Consider the following 18,102-nt stretch of genomic DNA (forward strand, 5'->3'; position numbering starts at 1 on the left):
GGAGGGCGGGGGGGGGGGGGGAAGGAGAGGCAATATACCGTGTTCTTAACTACCATATTGCTTACATTAGTGTCAGTAAAACACAAAACTCGTATCTTCAATTATTATCTTGTACATTCTGTGTTGCTCAATACCTATTCAATCTATCTATAGTATTATCATGAAGTTATCTGATGAAATCTACAAATGAAGTTTCATTGCTGAGGAATAATGGGAAATTTAAATTTTCTAAACCTACAGACTGTACTTTCTCATTGACTTCGATTAATGTATGCGTAAGAAACTCTTTACGAGGCCATAAGTTTAGAAACTCCATGCGCGTTTTTATAATAAAAATACGTTTGATGCAATAAAGGACCCCTACTTTTGTCATAAATGTAGCAAACGCGCAGCTCTGGGAAGTGTTTCTGCTTTATAGTAAGTAAATCAAACAAGCAGTAATTATTTGGATTAAAATTGTATTCACGTTCTTGCTCTGATACATATATTTAACCGCTTTAGTTGAGGCATAACATTTTCATATTCTAGGGAAGTAAACATTACTAAATAATATCTTTCCATATGCTGTAAGAATGAGTAGTCTATTTTATTCATTTTGCTGGTTATATCATGAAGTCGCTTTGTCCTACTACAAAGAATAAGCAAGAAATACATACAATTAAGAGGAAAAATTGGCCCAGACCCTGATTTCATTTCTTCTGTATGATACTTGTCACACATGCTCAATGGCTCAGACGATATACAGACGGGATGCGGGCTCGAAAGCCGAGATTCGATTACCCGCAAGGGTAAAACATTTCTCTACTCCGCAGCGTCAAGATCGGCTCTTGGATCCACCCCGCCTGCTGCGCAATGAGTACCGGCGTATGAAGAGCTGGGCTTGCGAGGCTGGGCATTCGCTTCCATGTAGTGCTGAGGCGGTGGAGCTACACCTCTGCTCCCCCATATGTCTTCTGCGTCTTAATTAAGCTCAGGGACAACTTCACCCTTAACGTTATTTGCCATATCTGTCTCGAGGCAGCCTATTTTCCAACTGCTTCTCAAATTGTATAAATCCTCTCATGGTCTTAACAGTGTTAATGCAATAACGAGTAATACGAATCCTTACCAATACGTATATAGTCGTGTATATATATATATAAAAGATATAAATTTTTAAAATCTTATGTTACATCCCAAAAAGTGACAGTTTTGTCACGACCACTGCATATATTCTAAAAAGTCTCTGCCTTGGAACATTTCTGTAACAATCCCATTACAAAATTAATATTATTTGATGTATCATTTGTGTATGTAGAGACTAATTTGGTATCATTTTTGGTGCATACCGAGCTCCTCGTTTTCAGAGTAGGAGACTAGCTTCTCTTGCAGCTATAATATCCCAGTGTGGTCGCATACAGAGAGAGAGAGACAGCAGAATTTTCATGGTGGTCTAATTATCGTTTATAACACCTCAACGTTCACATAAATTTAATCTTCATCACCAAGGAGTCGGGGTTCGATTCCTGGTAGTATCAGAGAATTTCCATTCTCCACAGTGTCCAGACCACCTCCGGGGCCCACTCAGCCTCCTGCCAAATAAGTACCGGGGGCTCTTTCTTCTGGCCTAAAGTGGCCAGGTTTGAAGCTGACCACTCATCTCTGTCCAGTGCAGAAGTTGGTATTGCAAAGAGCTACACTTCCACTCCCCATATATATTCATGACGTGGCGCATCATTAAGCACGGGAACACTACATTTACCTTACTGTCATAGGCCTGGAGCCGACACACCGGTATATAAATTATTTTATATGAACAATTTAATTTGGATTGGAAAATGACATTAGGTCTTAAGCAGTTCTGATGGTGTAGACGACTTTGAACTAAATCAGAACAAGGACTAGTGGTGGGCTATTTTGGGTACGGCACTGAATCCTTGGATTCTCTCATGGTAAAGAATTCCTTTAACCTGCTGTGTAATTATCAACTGCTACACTAAACACTTCATTGTGTAATTAACTGATCGTGTACTGATAAAGCACATTGCTCAAGTTAGGCATCCAGCCAAGACAATACTACAAGTTAAGCCATGGCCGCTTCTTTTTACATCTTTTCTAATTATTTACTAACTCTCATTTTACCATTTGACACTAAACTGTTAGAACTGATAGCGTCGTTAAATAAGCCACGAATAAACTAAATTCAACAAAGCTTTGGGGCTAATTTAATTTGGTTCATGTCCGCCAGATATAAAACCTACGTTGCTTGAAATTTAAATAATTTATAATTTTTAAAAATAATAAATTTCGAAGAAACTTACGCATACATTAAAACATTAATCTCATTAAGATGTACAGCTTTTATTATTAAAATTTTTAATAAAGAACATATTTAATGTTTAATTTAATTAATTACTGATTTGTACTATTGTGATGTATAATGTAATTACCCTTGGAAAACAGATATTGAGGCGTACTTATAATAAATACATATTAAGGCCAGTGAGACACACGAATCCTAGACAGCGGATTTAGAAAACGTGCTTGGAGTAGATCTTCAGCTTTCCGTTTTTGTTGATGCTGAGAACTAATTTATAGTTCCTGATTTCGTGCTTGACTCCAACATGTGATGCAAAGAAGCTTTCATTTCGCGCTCTGATTAGAAGACCTTCATCATTATTATCAAGTCTCTTTGCATGTGATGTCTTTTTAATGCATATAGGTAGCTTATTTATCTGCAGACGGGAAACAGCCGTTTGTTCCTGTAGTAAAGCTTTATGTTCAGCGGGGCTCTAATTTACCGGTAATTCAGTGCGCTTGGCGCCCATGTTTCTAGGCTCTTCACGGCTACAGCTGCACTGAAGCTTAGCACTCTCTATACATTTATTCATGTATTCAGCGAGCGACACTTTGGTGCCTCCGTAACTCATAGAACATGGAAGTTCAAAATTATCGCACTTTCTGTGTCACAGTAACCCTTCCTATATATCCGTAGTGCTGGCAATTTATTCGCATTTTCTCCCCTCTTTTTGTTTCACGTACCTTAAATTTATCAGTTCTTTTTGCTCGTCGACCATCCCACCATTCACCCTAATTTTCTTTCTCTCTCACCCATACGTGTATCACGATGCTATTTTTTTTTCTTCTTTTTTTTTCAGATTTCCCGCCAGAGGCAAGTCACGTCCAATCAGGTTTCGAGATAAGAAAGAACCCCTGCCGTCCCCATGATCCTCATCTGTCTCCGGCAAGACAAGCTGCAGCTAGTATCCGGTCTTTGTGTTGAAGTGACGTCACGCTGGCTATATATAACGCACTCGGATTTATATGCAAATACATATTTCGGTGTGACCGCGCAACTTATCCAGTTGTTAACTGCACTGTTAGTATGAAATGAATGAATCTCTTTCATAGTGAACTAGAAGTAAAAATAATACCTCAAGATACAGCACTAAAAGTTCTGAATCACGGGCTTCCAAGTATAAACCACGGACCTACCGTGACAGTTATTCACTAGCACTGAAACAAACTCTCGGTCTCGGATACATTTAGGGCAGTTATGTCGCGTTAATGGATTCTACTTATAATTCGCAATGCATAAAACGCTCATTAAATGAATTTCACTGTCGAGTGTCGGGTACTTCTTCGTATTCCGAAATTCCCGGGTCCATCTTCATTCCGGAGCTGACTGTTCTGACTGGTATTCCTCAGTCGTTCTAGGCAATACTTCAAAAGGGGCCACTTGCTATCGGATTTTTCCAAGTCACTCACTGTCATCTCCCGTTATATAAATATTAACATTTTATTATATACAAAATCTTTACACGAAACTCTTTTTGTGAGGAAATGTGAGACACATGGCTAGAACTTCGTGAAAAGTAGAATTTTACTTCAACCCCTATAAAATAAATTTATTTTCCCTCTTCAACTTTTAATGCATATCCCACATAAAATTTAATTGAAATCTGCTCAGTAATTTCAGAGATGATTCACGTGGGAGGACGGATATACTAACTAAGAGGCAGAACACAGGACCTTCCTATTATACGTGCCTTTGAAAAACTCTGTGTAAATAATGCATAAACGCAACATGCAATTAAATATTGTGAAGAACTTAAACGATGAAACATAGAAGATCAACAGTGAAATTCTGCATTTTGCCTGTAGACTGTACATGGTATATGTGATTCGTATGGTTCTGAGAATACACAGCCATCAGCTTCCCTAAACAGCATTACTCGATTGGTCTTTGTAGGGGAGATGTGTGTTTCCTGCATGGTAGGAACAAAAATTTTTTATTTAGAAACATGTTGCTGTTGTTGTTGCTGCTGTTGTTAGCCCACTGGAGAAAGTGCGGTGCCAACTAACAAAGTCACTCCCCAGCAGATGGCAGACTTGTCCTCTTGTCGAAGAGGCGGCACCATTTCAAAACACGGTAATGAACATTGGGGTTCCATAAAATGCTGGCAAGCCTTTCAGTAGCTGTACAATTTGTGCCTTCTCAAGAAGGGCTCAGCTGCATGAGTGAATGGGTGATTACAGAAAATGACTTTATAAGTTTACTTAACCTTATTGGTGTGTAATATATCTACATTATTCTGAGATGGTTCTTAAAATATTTTTCAGTATCCAGAGAAATTTTCGAATGATAGATCTCCGACAGAGTACACCTCAAGTTCATTATTTTGCAAATATTACTGATATAATGTTAGCAGCGACTTATACACGCCAGTACAGTTGCCGGTTAAAACAGAATTGTACTGTGTATGTAAACTGCAAGTACGTAACGAAACTGCAATCTGTATAATTATTTACAGTTAATCAATTAATTAATGAGCCCCGGCTGGAACGGCACCGACAACCTGATGTTTTACATTTTTGTTTGGAGTATAAAACTAATGTAAACTGACTGTCACATTCAGATGTATATTTTGTTTGCAAGAGTAGTTTGTAAAGCTTACTGTCAGTCACAAAAACGCTAATGACAAATGTATTTAGTATTTTCATCTAATTGCATTACTAATTCACACTTGTCGTAACCTATTCACAAATACGAGTAGTAAATTGCTTACTCCAATACACGTTTTCATGTGTTCAAAAATACATAAACTGAAATAAGCGTAAATTAATTATACACTGCAGACACGTATACAACCACAGAGAACAGTTCCATTTACCCGAAAGAGGTTTATTTATTCTATACTTTAAGGGCGTTTCTCAGCTATATAAAATATACTACGTCATAGTAGGATAACCGCCTCTATGTTCTAGTGGCCAGAGTTCCTGGTTACAGATCCAGAGGTCATAGGTTCGGTTTCCGGCGCTACCAGATTTTCTGAGAATTAATGGGTCAGGAACGGGGTCTACTCAGCCTCGTGAGGATAACTGAGTAGCTAATTCAAGGAAATAGCGGCTCCGGTCTAGAAAATTGAAATTAACAGCCGTGGGGATTCGTTGCGCTGACCACGCGACACCATCTATCCGCTAAAGTTGACACTAACTTCGCCGACAAGCGGATGTCGCTCGGTCGGTATATTTCGCTTGCGGACTCAAGCCACGGATTTTTTTCAGTAGGATTGCTGACAGTGATGAGGTTGAGTCCATGAGGACGTAATGTCCAATACACGTAAAGGGTATCTGAATAAGGCCTCGAAAACGTCAATATAGGTAATCTGTAATCTGATCGTAATTCAAACCCATTACCTCTGGAGTTCGAAACAAGATACTACCCACCCAATCGCTATGTTCAGTCGAAGCAGATTATTCACAAATGATATGATAATTTTTCTTATATACTTTTAGCTTGGAAATTGTTCACATCAATTACCTATTGATGTATCAGTTTATTTTTGCTGCATTTAATTCAGTTCTCTACAGTTTATATCCTTCGTATACAATCGAAAAATTTCCGTCCATTGCACTGAATAACTCCGAAATAGTAAGCAGCCTAAAAAATATACTTCTAACAAAACAGTCCGAAGAGAAAAATTCCGAAATCTTCGAAAAATTCCGCAGTCTGGACCTGAAGGAGACCTAGGCGAGATTTTGTATTCTGCAATGAATAATCTAATATGTACATATCAATTCATTCTACAGCTATAAATAAAGCAAGTGGATATTTGTTATCAAAAATCATGTTAGCAATTAACACCGGTAATTAAAGGACAATGAGTCGGTCTCGGTAGCCGAGCGGTCTAAGGCATGCACTGTCTTCGCTCGCTCGGAAGCCGGGATCGTGGGTTCGAATCCCACTCACGGCATGGATGTTTGTGTGCGTTTTTCTGTGTTTGTCTACAGGTAGAGACCTTGCGACGAGCTGATAACTCGCCCAAGGAGTCCTACCGAATGTGTACGATCTAGAAAAACCGAAGTGAACGGAGTTCATGGAGGTAGGCCTAGGTCCACTGGGGCTGTAGTGCCAAGGAAGGAAGGATGGAATTAAGGGACAATAATATAAGTTATTTTAATATTTAATATAAATTACATCAGCATTAAACAATATCACTTTTGTTGTATTTTATGATGCAGAAAGACCCCTTGTATAGAAAGTTTTAAATCCGAGATATTCATAAGAGGACCTACTGTTCAGAAACGGACTCTGAGCTCCGAATCTTTCTCAGAAACTATGATCGTCTATATTGGGCTGCAGACTTTAAGCAGATGTAATACATACAGAAGTCTGATGTATTGTATATTTGGTTGTCTGCAATGGGAGAGAGAGGCCAAAACAGTATTTTCAATGAAAGATTTAAAGACAAGCTTATTTATTTTTTCTTTGAAAGAAATATATACATTGCAGTAAATGCCAGTAACTTAGAAGTAAAGACAATTGCTTATTTATTCAAACGAAATTTTTAACCACAGAATGTCTCGTCAACATAAAAGAATGTCGTTATAAATATAGAACAGTGAGTTTAAGCGTCTACTGCCACTCAGAACTCTCTGGGTTTCAACACGGTAACACACACTTATTTTCGTTAATTCATTTACGAAGCTTAATCGAGCAATTGATTCATAGATTATTAGACTGTTTAAGCACTCTGTTTCAGCAGCGAAGTTTAATATTGTCGAAGTAGTAAGAAGGTGATAGTAACTAGTGGGAAAATAGCATTTGGAGCGAAGAAATTGTGACCTACTGCGAGGCAGCACAGCTATCTTGAATTTTCCGAGAGAAACTGTAGAAAATCAGGAATATCTATTATTATTATAGGATTCTGACGATGGTGTATAACACNATTATTATGATAGATTCTAACACAACCAGCAGCCAACCTGTAAAAGCAAATTTAAGTTTAATATTACTTAAAGATGGTGTGACAATGTTTAATAATAAGTGAATAGATATGTATGTACAAATGTATATACAGCTATACTGATGTGGAGTAAATAAGTGCAGAACAAATTATCATGACAGACAGAATAGATACAGTGGTATACAAAACAAGGAAACAGAAGAAGGCATGTCTGACTGGCATGACAAAGCCACAAGATATGAGCAGGAAAATAACAAAAGTATGAGTTTTACACAGAAATATAAGAAAGTTTTGAGAATAGAGAAACCAACAGGAATTATCAAAAAAAAAAGTCGTAAAATGTGTTCATCGTTTATAATCGGGGGAAAAATTCCTTCTGTCGCAGAAAGGTCTGTTCCATTAAAGCTTTTACGTGTAGTAAGCAAATGCTGTAATTTTTCTGACAATGTTCCGAACATGAAAAACCTGGAGAACCAAAAACAAATATCGAAATAATAACGATGATGATGAAGAAGAAGTTTAAGAAGGAAAAGATTATATGAGTGCATAAGCAGACCATGCCTATGATGTTGGTTTTCAGCATTCCTTTTTAACTTGAATTGCCAGTTTACAAAAATTTATCAGAAATATATGTTATCTTTAAAGCCAGAACTCTTGGTAAAAACTAGGATTTACGTGTCGCACCTAGACTTCACCAAATAATGTCGACATGTTTGAAAATCTTTAATTTATAGAACCCGAAATAAAAGAAAAAGTCGATTAGAAAAGTAAGTTACTAAATACATATCCTTCTCCATATTTTGCCTATATATTTTTATACTCTTTACATTTTAAACTCTTTATCATTAGTGAAAAGCATATTCTTACTTTTATGGTTTTCCCGTGGAGGAAGGAGTCTTCAACAAGAGTGAATGATGAAGAACCAAAAATAAGGCACAGTAGTTACAGATTTTACCAACACTGTTCATTAAACCCCAGGTTCGGCTCGCAAATTCTAGGTTTTACCAAATTTCGGTCTTTTACGGTGACATATACAAGAATTGAAACATAAAATAAGTTCACTTTGAAGTCCGTATTGAGCATGATACAGCTGTGCATATTATCAACTTCTGTTCTGTTGTAATCGAAATGTTCGTTTTAGTAGCACCCTGAACACGTGCAGGCCAGTGTACCACATGTTTGCTTATCTAACTCGAAACAACTGGATAGACTTGTCAGTTCTACCATTAGCTGTGGACTGCAAAATGATGTGATCGCAAGACATAAGGCCATTACTGCTACGTGTTGGTCTCGGTAACACGAGGAACTGAGTACTAACATTGGCGGTCAGCGTAACTTCCTGATTTGTGGCTGCAGTTTCCGCCTGATCCGCTTGCTTCACGCACCCTCCGACCACATTTGCAGAATATCTGGTTCAGATACGTTGTGGCTTCAGCTTTCCGCCCAATTAGTTATATAACTTCACAGGCGATGCAACCATTAAGTGGCAAAATTAGAGAAATATCACACAACGTGTGGCGGGGGGATGGGATTTGGTCTCGAACTGTGAAACGTTTGTGGATGTGTTGTGCCAAGTTTATTTTGTGCAAACCGAGAGAAAGATCGTTTGTGTTTGTGTTTGTACGTAGGAGAGAGTGAAACAAAGACCCAAGTGGAAGTGAGAAATGTACATTCGCTGGAGATGCAAATGAAACGAAATTATAATTTTAATATGTACATTTTTCTAAACAGCTGTTTAACCTATCCTTCACTTAAGATGTTATTCTCATTTTAATTACTGGTGACGAAATTATTTTATACGTTTTTTTTTTCACCATTTTTTTCATTTATCTTAAAATCCCATATAGACAAGAGATTACAACACGTGAAATTTTATCAACAACATATAATAATTATTTATATTTTTCTCGAATTTCATGAACAAACTCACACCAGTAAGAATGAGAAGAGGCTGTGCTCGTAGTGGGGGGTGAAGACACGGAGCATTGAGACCACAAACTGTCGAACTTTCTAAATTACGTTGTGAGTAGTTTATAGTGTGATAAAGGTTCGTGGCCATGGGCACATAATTCGTTTTCTTTATTAATCTGGCTTCTCTGAACTGTTTGAAAACAAAATGTATAATGCATATGTTTATTATTTATTAAACGAGAATCATTTATTTACTTTATATATTAATCGGAAACCAGGAAATATTATGTAACTTTTCGAAAAATATAAAACTTCTCCAGTTAAAAGTGTATCTCAGTAAACTTATTTCCAACTATCTATTTAAACTCTAATATTATTTTCTGAAGGGGCAAAATTAAAAAAGAAATGTAGGGCCCGCACCCTCTGCAGAAGATGTTAGACGTCAATTTAAAGCAGACGATTTGGCAATAACTTCAGGCATTTCGGAACCAAGATTGTCTTATAAGATATTCGTATTATTCAGTAACTTAAAGTTGAAATTCGATCAGAAATTGAGATGAAAGTAAACAGGTTTTTATCTTGTGTAAAGAAGTCCCAAGAGATGGGAGAATTAGAATAAAATCATTGTTACGAGTGAAAAATTGTTAAGGGAATGAAAGCGAACGGAAAAAACAAGAGTATAGGGAGAAGGGAAGCGTTATGATGAATTAGAGAAAATTTGAGCTACTGTACTCGCTAAGGATAACTCTTGGATTCCTAAACATCCTCTGAGACGAAAAACGCAAGGCTGTAACTGACACTGAAAGCTGATTAAAAGTAAAATCATTCCTGTAACAGGCTATGAAGGCACATAGAGTTGTGAGACGTCGAGGTTCCCATATTTTCTCTATACAGTCGGCTCACAGATGGCGGTAAGATTAGCCTTACACGCCGGCTGTCCTCTACCCCTGAGGAAGATTTCTGGTACCTATTTCTGTTAGAGGCTGCGGTAAATTGAGAAAAAAAAAATCCACCTCATCGAACCTCGAAGCCGTGACCTTCCGGCTTGTAGCATAGTGCCTCAACCAACCGTGAATGTTGAGTACGTAAAGAAAACTTAAATCGGTCCTTAGGAAGATGAAAAATGTTCGCCTGACCCACACACAGTTGTGTATGCCCTTCATTGCGTCCCCCCAAAATACATAGACGAAACCAACAGTGGCTTATACTGAAACACGCTTCTGTAGGGAAATACCAACACAACAAACTGAATTTGAAACAAGCCACCTGTTTAGATAAACTGACTCCATGGAGCTAAGCCTTTCTTGAGAAGCCGCCAGTTTTGCAGGTACTCAAGAATTTCTAAACAATTTATGGAACCTGATGGTTCATTACCGTGTTAACAAGACCCGTCCATTCGTCCATATCTTAAGCCAGACAAATCCAATCCATTCTACCTCATCCTATCCTTTTAAGATCCACCCATCTACATTTTTGTCTACCTAGCCGTCTCTCCCCGTCTGGCTTTACCATCAATATCCTGTATGCGTTCCTCTTCTCTCCCATTCGTGCTACATGGCCTGCTCGCCTCATCCTCCTTGACCTGATTATTCTAATTAGCGAAGACTACAAGTTATGAAGCTCCTCAATATGCAGTCTTTTCCAATTCCCTTCACTTCTTATCTCTTCGGTCCAAACATTCTCCTCAACACCCTGTTCTCTAACACCCTCAGTCTACGTTTCTCCCTAATGTCCGAGACCAAGTTTCACACCCATGTAGAATCATAGAAAAAATTATATTTTTTTTTAATATTTTCATTTTTATTTTTACATTTCTAGACAGCAGATGAGAAGACAAAATGTTATGGACTGAATAGTAGAAAATATTACCCGAATTCAGTCGCCTCTTAATTTCTTCCTGAACCAGATTTTGATTTGTTATAGTCGTTCCCAGATATCTAAACTGTGCCACATTTACAGAGCATCTGTTAGCTATCTTTATTATTATGATTCTGCCCTGCACTCTGGTGACGAGCCAGCAACGTATACTCAGTATTCGCTACGTTTACTTCTAGACCAACCTCCTTACTAGCGTCACTTAAAGTTTCTGTGTTTTCTTAAGAGGTATATATGTTTTCTCACAGTAGATTCACATCATAAGAATAGACAAGCAGCAGATGTGTCACATTTAATGTTAGTCCCACATGCTTTTCCTGGACCTTCTTAATGGCACATTCTAAAGCAAATTTGAAATAATAAATAAATAATAAAGAATTTCCTTGTTTCAGACCAATCTTGGTAGGAAAATTATGAGACAAATATTTACTTGAAGAAAGCAGTCTTCTGGGATTTGGCACCGTGTATATGTGGTGTTAACCGACGTTTCGGAAGAATTCTTATACTTTTTCTTCTACCCTGAAGATGGGGGCGATACGTTCCTCCGAAACGTCGGTTAACACCACATATACACGGTGCCAAATCCCAAAAGACTGCTTTCTTCATAGTCACCGCCGTGAAAGCCTCAAATCTTACAAATGTTTACTTGTATGGACTTTACTATAAATTTCGTTTAAACACATTTTAATCAGGGTAAATAGTTTCATGAGTACCCCAAACTCTATTAGAATACTGTACAATACTTCCCTCCTAACAGAATCATACGCTCTCTCGAAGTCTATGGATAGCTGATGTACTAACTCACTATACTTCCATTTCTCTCCAGTATTTGGCGAATGGAAAATATGATGAGTAGTTGATATATTACGTCGAAACCCACAATGGTGATTCCCACTAACTTCATTTATATATCGACTTAACCTTGAGGGAGGGATATTGAATACAATTTTGAATGAAGTTGATAACAGTGATATCCCGCGATAATTACTACAGCCAGTTCACGTAAACATAGAAAGAGGTACCTTATAACCGTTTTCCAAGCAACGAACTGGTATATGTGTGTACTCTCGATAAGACTACATACGCAGTACCTCAGAGCTAAGTTTCAGGAAACCAGATACGATTTGGAAAACCATCTCGTTGTGCTTTGACAAGTCAGAAAGCATACATCAGTGAAATGGTATTTGCTCAGTCCAAGTTGAAATTTTATTTTCAGAAGTCTGCAACCTTGTATTACTATACTGCTGGTTGAACATGACTATGATTAGTAACACTGGTAGCGCCTGCAGAGCAAGTAGACAGCTTTTATTTCTAGGCTAACTTTCCTTTCAGAAAGATTAAAGCGACAGTTTAAACAAAGTAAATATTAGCCTACACGTTTTCGATGGGAAAATGTACTTTGAGCTTTTCATGACTGGAGGGAGGTATGGTAGGCCCCCACTGACGTAACGCAAACATGGCTACTGCACATGTGTGGGTCGTGGGTCTGAGCAGCCCTACATCAAGTTCCATAGCTTCATCTCCTCTTAGTCGAGAATGCTTATGTTATATAGGCTTTCTATATAAGCTTCTACATTAAACATTGAATGATGGACTTCATGAAGCAGGAACTCGTGAGATAACATCTTTCATGAGAATTCGACAGTATTACTCTACTGTCCAAGGCATTGGTGCCCGTGGTAGCGTAGTTGGTTGAGGCACTATGCTACAAGCCGGAAGGTCGCGGGATCGAATAACGATGAGGTAATTTTTTTTTTCCAATTTGTCTAATCCTTCCAGCCGCACTATGGCCATGGGGTCGTCTCAGCCTTTAACAGAAATGAGTACCAGGAATATTCGTGGGGGTAAAGGGCGGCCGGCGCGTAAGGCTGACAACTTCAGCACCATCTGTGAGCCGATTGTCTAGAAAATGTGGGAGCCTCGACCTCTCACATCCCTATGGACCTCCACGGCCTGTTACAGGGATACCTGTACCTTTACCAGGGCATTGGGAGCACGGGGCCCAACAGAGTAAGAATCTTTTCATATTCCATACACTGCAACCCGCTTCCGAAATGATGCCTTTATATGAAGAATTATGAAAGTTGACAAAGTCCAAATAAATTCTTAAATACACATAACAGAACAATTTATTATGAACTTATAAATCCACCAAGCTTTCTTCACGTTTCAGGATTCTATATTTTCACGTGTATGAGTGACTATGGACGGGGTTTTAGATTGGAGACTGGATTTACTGACCACTTACGGGTCGTAACTACAAGTAACTATAACAGTCTTACTGAATTACTCACTCCAAATACCACTCTGACTACAACACACATAAAGTCTTCCTTTCACAGCCTGACTTCCAACTGAGCACTCTTGCAACTGACTGGTTGCCCAGTACTGTCCCGGTTATAACATCTCTGCACGGACCGCACTGAAGACACCGCTTTGTTGTTGCTATATGTTGCCGTTCACTTGCCGCTTACCAAGAATCCGCTGCCTAGCAACGAACGTTGTTCCGTTGTTTGTTTCGCGGCCGTAGCCTAGAAACATGTTGTTTCATAGCCGTTCGCTAGTAACGACTGTTTCTCTGGTTCCACAGTACTTTCTTTGAGCAATCACGCCGCAATATTTAACATATATATTTCTTAGGGGCCAATAACTCTCGAACTGTATTCACATGTTGACACCATATGACATTTTGTAGCCTGATGTGAATTGCCTTCATGAAGAAAGTATACAATCTGAATTTAACAGCTAAATTATAAATATATGAACGAAAAAAACATCTCAAACAAAATAAACTTTAGTGTTACAGTGACAGAGTGCATGACATAATTTTTGTTTATCAAGATTTTTAGTACAAAACAATTCTGTGCCTCACTCCGATATCATCATTGTAAAATGTGGACATCTGAAATGTTTATGATTAGGTGATATGATGTATTAATCTGATGTTTGTATTTCTGAAACTCAGATGGAAACCAGGGCAAGTCAGAGGGACTTCCCAATTGGAAAATAACACTGAAACGTTATGCTGCTTTAGGCACGTTTTAAGACAATTTTTTTTTATTGCTAGTGGGGTGGGACTATGTCCCTTGTACTGCTGCCACTTCTGGCCTATTGTACCTGCCTGATGATGGTGATTGTGGAGCAGTTGGTGGAATGAAGATTGGTAGGGGAAACCGAAGTACTCGGAGAAAACCTTCCCCAGCGCCACTTTGTCCACCACATCCCACTTGACCACACCCCGGGATCGAACCCGGGCCGTCGCGGTGGGGAGCCAGCGACTAACCGCTTGAGCTATGGCGCGGGACGACAATTACAATACCAATTTAAAATTTAAATATTCGAAAATGGAAAAATTCACTATTGAAAGTGGAGGGAGCCTCGAAAGCCAGCCGACACTGGGCACGACATCCGAACCGAACATGAGAAGCGTCTGATGTTTATTGTGTGGCCTCAAAGGAGACAGCACTATAATATAATTGCTGAAGCACGAACCTCATTTAAGTAAACACTTGGGTTGTATTTCTATCGTTACAAAGCGAAGCTAAATTCTCGAGTTCCCGAACACAAGATCTCTTTGTATTCAATTAGTAGATACAAATATTCCAGCTGGTATCAGTGGCGGTTTAATCCCTTTGATCTATTTTCAAGTTTTCTCTTTACGTATCGTTGAGCTGAGTATATAGCCTTCATCACAACATTATAGAGCTTCTTTCGTCTTAATATTTGATATTGTTGTATTAGCCGCATAAAATGTCTATAGGGTCTAAATTTTGTATTTATTTTAGTTTTGAACAGTTTGCTTGAAAGACTTCCTCAGCCAAAAAGTAATTGTAGACAAACAAAAATATGTCTTCTGGAATGTAATGCCTTATAGTTTGTTGAAAGTTACCCGACGTTTCGGAGGAACATCTCGGTTCCGTCGGTTGACTTTCAACGGACTATACGATGTTATATCCTAGAAGACAGATCTCTTCTTAGTAGCCACTCTGAGAGCCTCACATCCTACACAGGCATAAACACAAAAATATCTGGGCAGGATTCTTGCTGCTAGAAAAAATTGACCTAAGTTCACACTTTTATTGCTTTTAATAATTTCATACACTGAAATCAAATGCACTTCTGACGTATTTATATTGCTACTTCAAAGCATTCAGCTGTACTATGAACGAGAAGGAAACCTTGCGCAGTGTTCCTTGTTCCAGTCTTGATCATGATCTGGAAATGATGGCAAGTACTGTAGTGATACTGTAATTTAGGGACAGTACCGGGGCCGGTCACGGTAGCCGAGCGGTCTAAGGCATGTACTGTCTTCGCACGTTCGGAAGCCGGGATCGTGGGTTCGAATCCCAAACAATGCATGGATGTTTGGTATGTGTATGAGTTTATTCTGTGTAATCCTGTGTTTAGGTAGAGGCCTTGCGACGAGCTGATCACTCGTCTAATGAGTCCTGCCGTCTGTAAAATGATCATAAAACTGAAGAAATCAGAGGTCAGAGCCCAAAGGGACTGTAGAGCCAGTGAAAAATAAATTGGAGCCCCGGATATCTGTATGAGAAAAGTTAACTCTACTACACATAAAATACATTATCCAATCTCAGTATAATATAAAATTAAATACGTAAGTGGGTGGAGAATACTTTTTTATGAAATAAAATAATTACACTAAAAATTATTATGCATTACCTTATAATTTATTTTCAACAGAGTGTAAAATTTTCCATTATTTATCTAATACATTGTCAAATATCAGATATCCAGTCATCAGGATTTGACATAAAATGGCACCAGTCGGAAAAGTAAATACAGTTTCTGCGATTATCGCCATTTTATATTAAATTTTTCACTTTTAGTTCTTCGATTTTCATTTGTTTCTTTTTTAATTAACAGACTAGACGCCATAATCGTAAATACAAATAAAACTGAATAAAATAGTTTATATTTTCTATATTACATATTATACATGCTTCAATTACTTTTCTATGAAGATAATTGCTTATTGATCTAACATACAAAAGCCTGTTGCTTCTGTTACTGTGTTCGATACAAGCAAGGCACTGAACTCCTTGTTTCATAAAGGTTACTTTGACTACGAGCAGCACTGTAGCCTTTGTGGCACAGACCGTCTCATCTTCCTCTAGTTTCAAAGTATCTCTCTCTTGCGGAAAAAGTCTTGCAGTTTGAAGCTAAGTTTTCAACAACAAAGCCAGAACTACAGGTTTTACACATAGAGGATCTCAGATACCTATAAAATTAAATGTCATTCATCCATTTTTACGACCTTTGCATAAAGATCGGAATATCCAGTGAAAGCTTAGGTGTGTTTAACTGTGAAAATAGTAGACGTGCTCTGTACGTTAACTTCTGCGTATTACTCCATGAATCATGTTCCTTTTCGTAACCTAATAATCACCATCTCCATGTTCAATACCCGAGCTAGAGGAATATAGTATCATATTTCTTTAAGATCCACTAATTTAATATCCACCCATCCATGCCTCTATCTCTTGAGATATATTCCATTCAAGATATCCGACATAATTTTTTATGACTTTCCATCCCTCAAGCATGTTGTGTGTCCCAGCCATTTTATCCAACTAGATTTTAGCCATGTAATCATGTGTGGTGAAGAGTAGAAATTGTGAATTCACTCACTACGCCATTTTGCGATTTCTCTTAACATCTAGAACTTGAACTAATCCCAGGACTGCATAGAAACAGTTCTATATGAAGAAACATAGCAAGAGAAACTACACATTCGGAATGGAGAAAAGACACGTTTCAAGCATCTATAATTCAAACTCGACTATCTATATATGGAATAATCCTTCACGATAAGGAGATATCCGCTCAGATGATCAAGAATTTTGGGCGTTTGTGGAACTGAAAGATTGATTAGCTTATCCACGTGAGCACATCAGTTTAATATACCTCAAATAATCACATCAAATTTTTATTCTTAATAATATCTCCTCATCTACGTGTATTATTCCAAGTGGCTTCTTTTTACTCTTACTGAATTGTAAATACCTTTGCAACTTAGAAGTCTTAGATACGAACGGAATAATCGAAATTTTTATTGGAATTTTGAATGCCGTACAATATGAAGAACGAGTACAACAACGATCAATTTTCTGGACGTTATCTATCGTCCTAGTTTTTAACTGATACAGCGTTTCGGAGACTGGATAACATGCGTGCAGATGGGAGAAAGATCTAGGCTTGGCTCACTGATCTAATATCTCTGGCAGCTCATCCAGTCAGCCAGCCCAGCTTGGATATCTCTCGCATTTGGACTTTGTTCATTAGAGAGGAAGTTAGCAAATTGTAACTCCGTTTCCTCTCGAACTTTCTGAGAATTTTCCGGCTCTAGATTCCGCGGAACGAGTTTCCGTCAAAATTATGCAGATGCTTTTACTTCCTAATAATCGATTTCGGATCATAAGCTGTAAGGTCCTGATTACTATGCAGGAAACTTCACCCTCTGCACTTGTTTCATTAATTTGTATTATGTTTTTTCTTATGAAAGCTTTTAAAGGTCTGGAAATTATTTTCAAAAATTATCAATGCGTTTTATAGTATCTAACGTTGTCCTCTCCTGAAATTGGTATATTGTTTTCATTTTCAACTTTTATGTTCGTTCTGTTTTAAAGATTCTGGACAGAACGTTTTGAACGGCAATCGGTGCAAGGTCTCATGTATGTGGCTTAATTCGTGTTTTTGTCTTAACTCTCGCATGCGGCCCTTGTGTTGTTTCATACAAATACAATCTTACTTCTGCCGTACGGACGTCGTCACAAACTTTAGATCATAGGAGCAAGTACGTCAGTAAGAAGAGTCACATCAAGAGCATGCAGTATGTGGCTAGTGTAATGGTGAAGTGCCTTGTCTATGATTATCCTTTTATGATGTTACAGTATCATCTTGAATTAGAGGTTTCAAGTTTGCTGTTTCTGCCCTCGAATGATATAGATATTTCTGCAGATAAGCATAGCTTAATACTAGCCAAAAGATGTCAAACAACGTATATTCATTACATTAAGAGCAAGATCTTATCTTATTAAAGTAATTAAGACAAGAATAATGAAAT

The 18,102-nt window shown here is 38.0% G+C and overlaps 1 protein-coding gene and 1 long non-coding RNA gene across 2 annotated transcripts in view; one reads left to right on the plus strand and one right to left on the minus strand.

Moving 5' to 3' along the window:
- The window catches only part of LOC117282358, a 169,048-nt gene extending 164,924 nt beyond the window's left edge, over positions 1-4,124 (plus strand). The window contains exon 2 of the long non-coding RNA XR_004513083.1: positions 3,138-4,124. This is a non-coding gene — a long non-coding RNA (uncharacterized LOC117282358). The remainder of the gene's footprint in view (positions 1-3,137) is intronic.
- The window catches only part of LOC111865074, a 287,468-nt gene that overhangs the window by 104,734 nt on the left and 164,632 nt on the right, over positions 1-18,102 (minus strand). The gene's annotated exons all lie outside the window — the stretch shown is intronic.

This window comes from Cryptotermes secundus, unplaced genomic scaffold, assembly GCF_002891405.2.
Source record: "Cryptotermes secundus unplaced genomic scaffold, Csec_1.0 scaffold1494, whole genome shotgun sequence".
Classification (NCBI taxonomy): Eukaryota; Metazoa; Arthropoda; class Insecta; order Blattodea; family Kalotermitidae; genus Cryptotermes; species Cryptotermes secundus.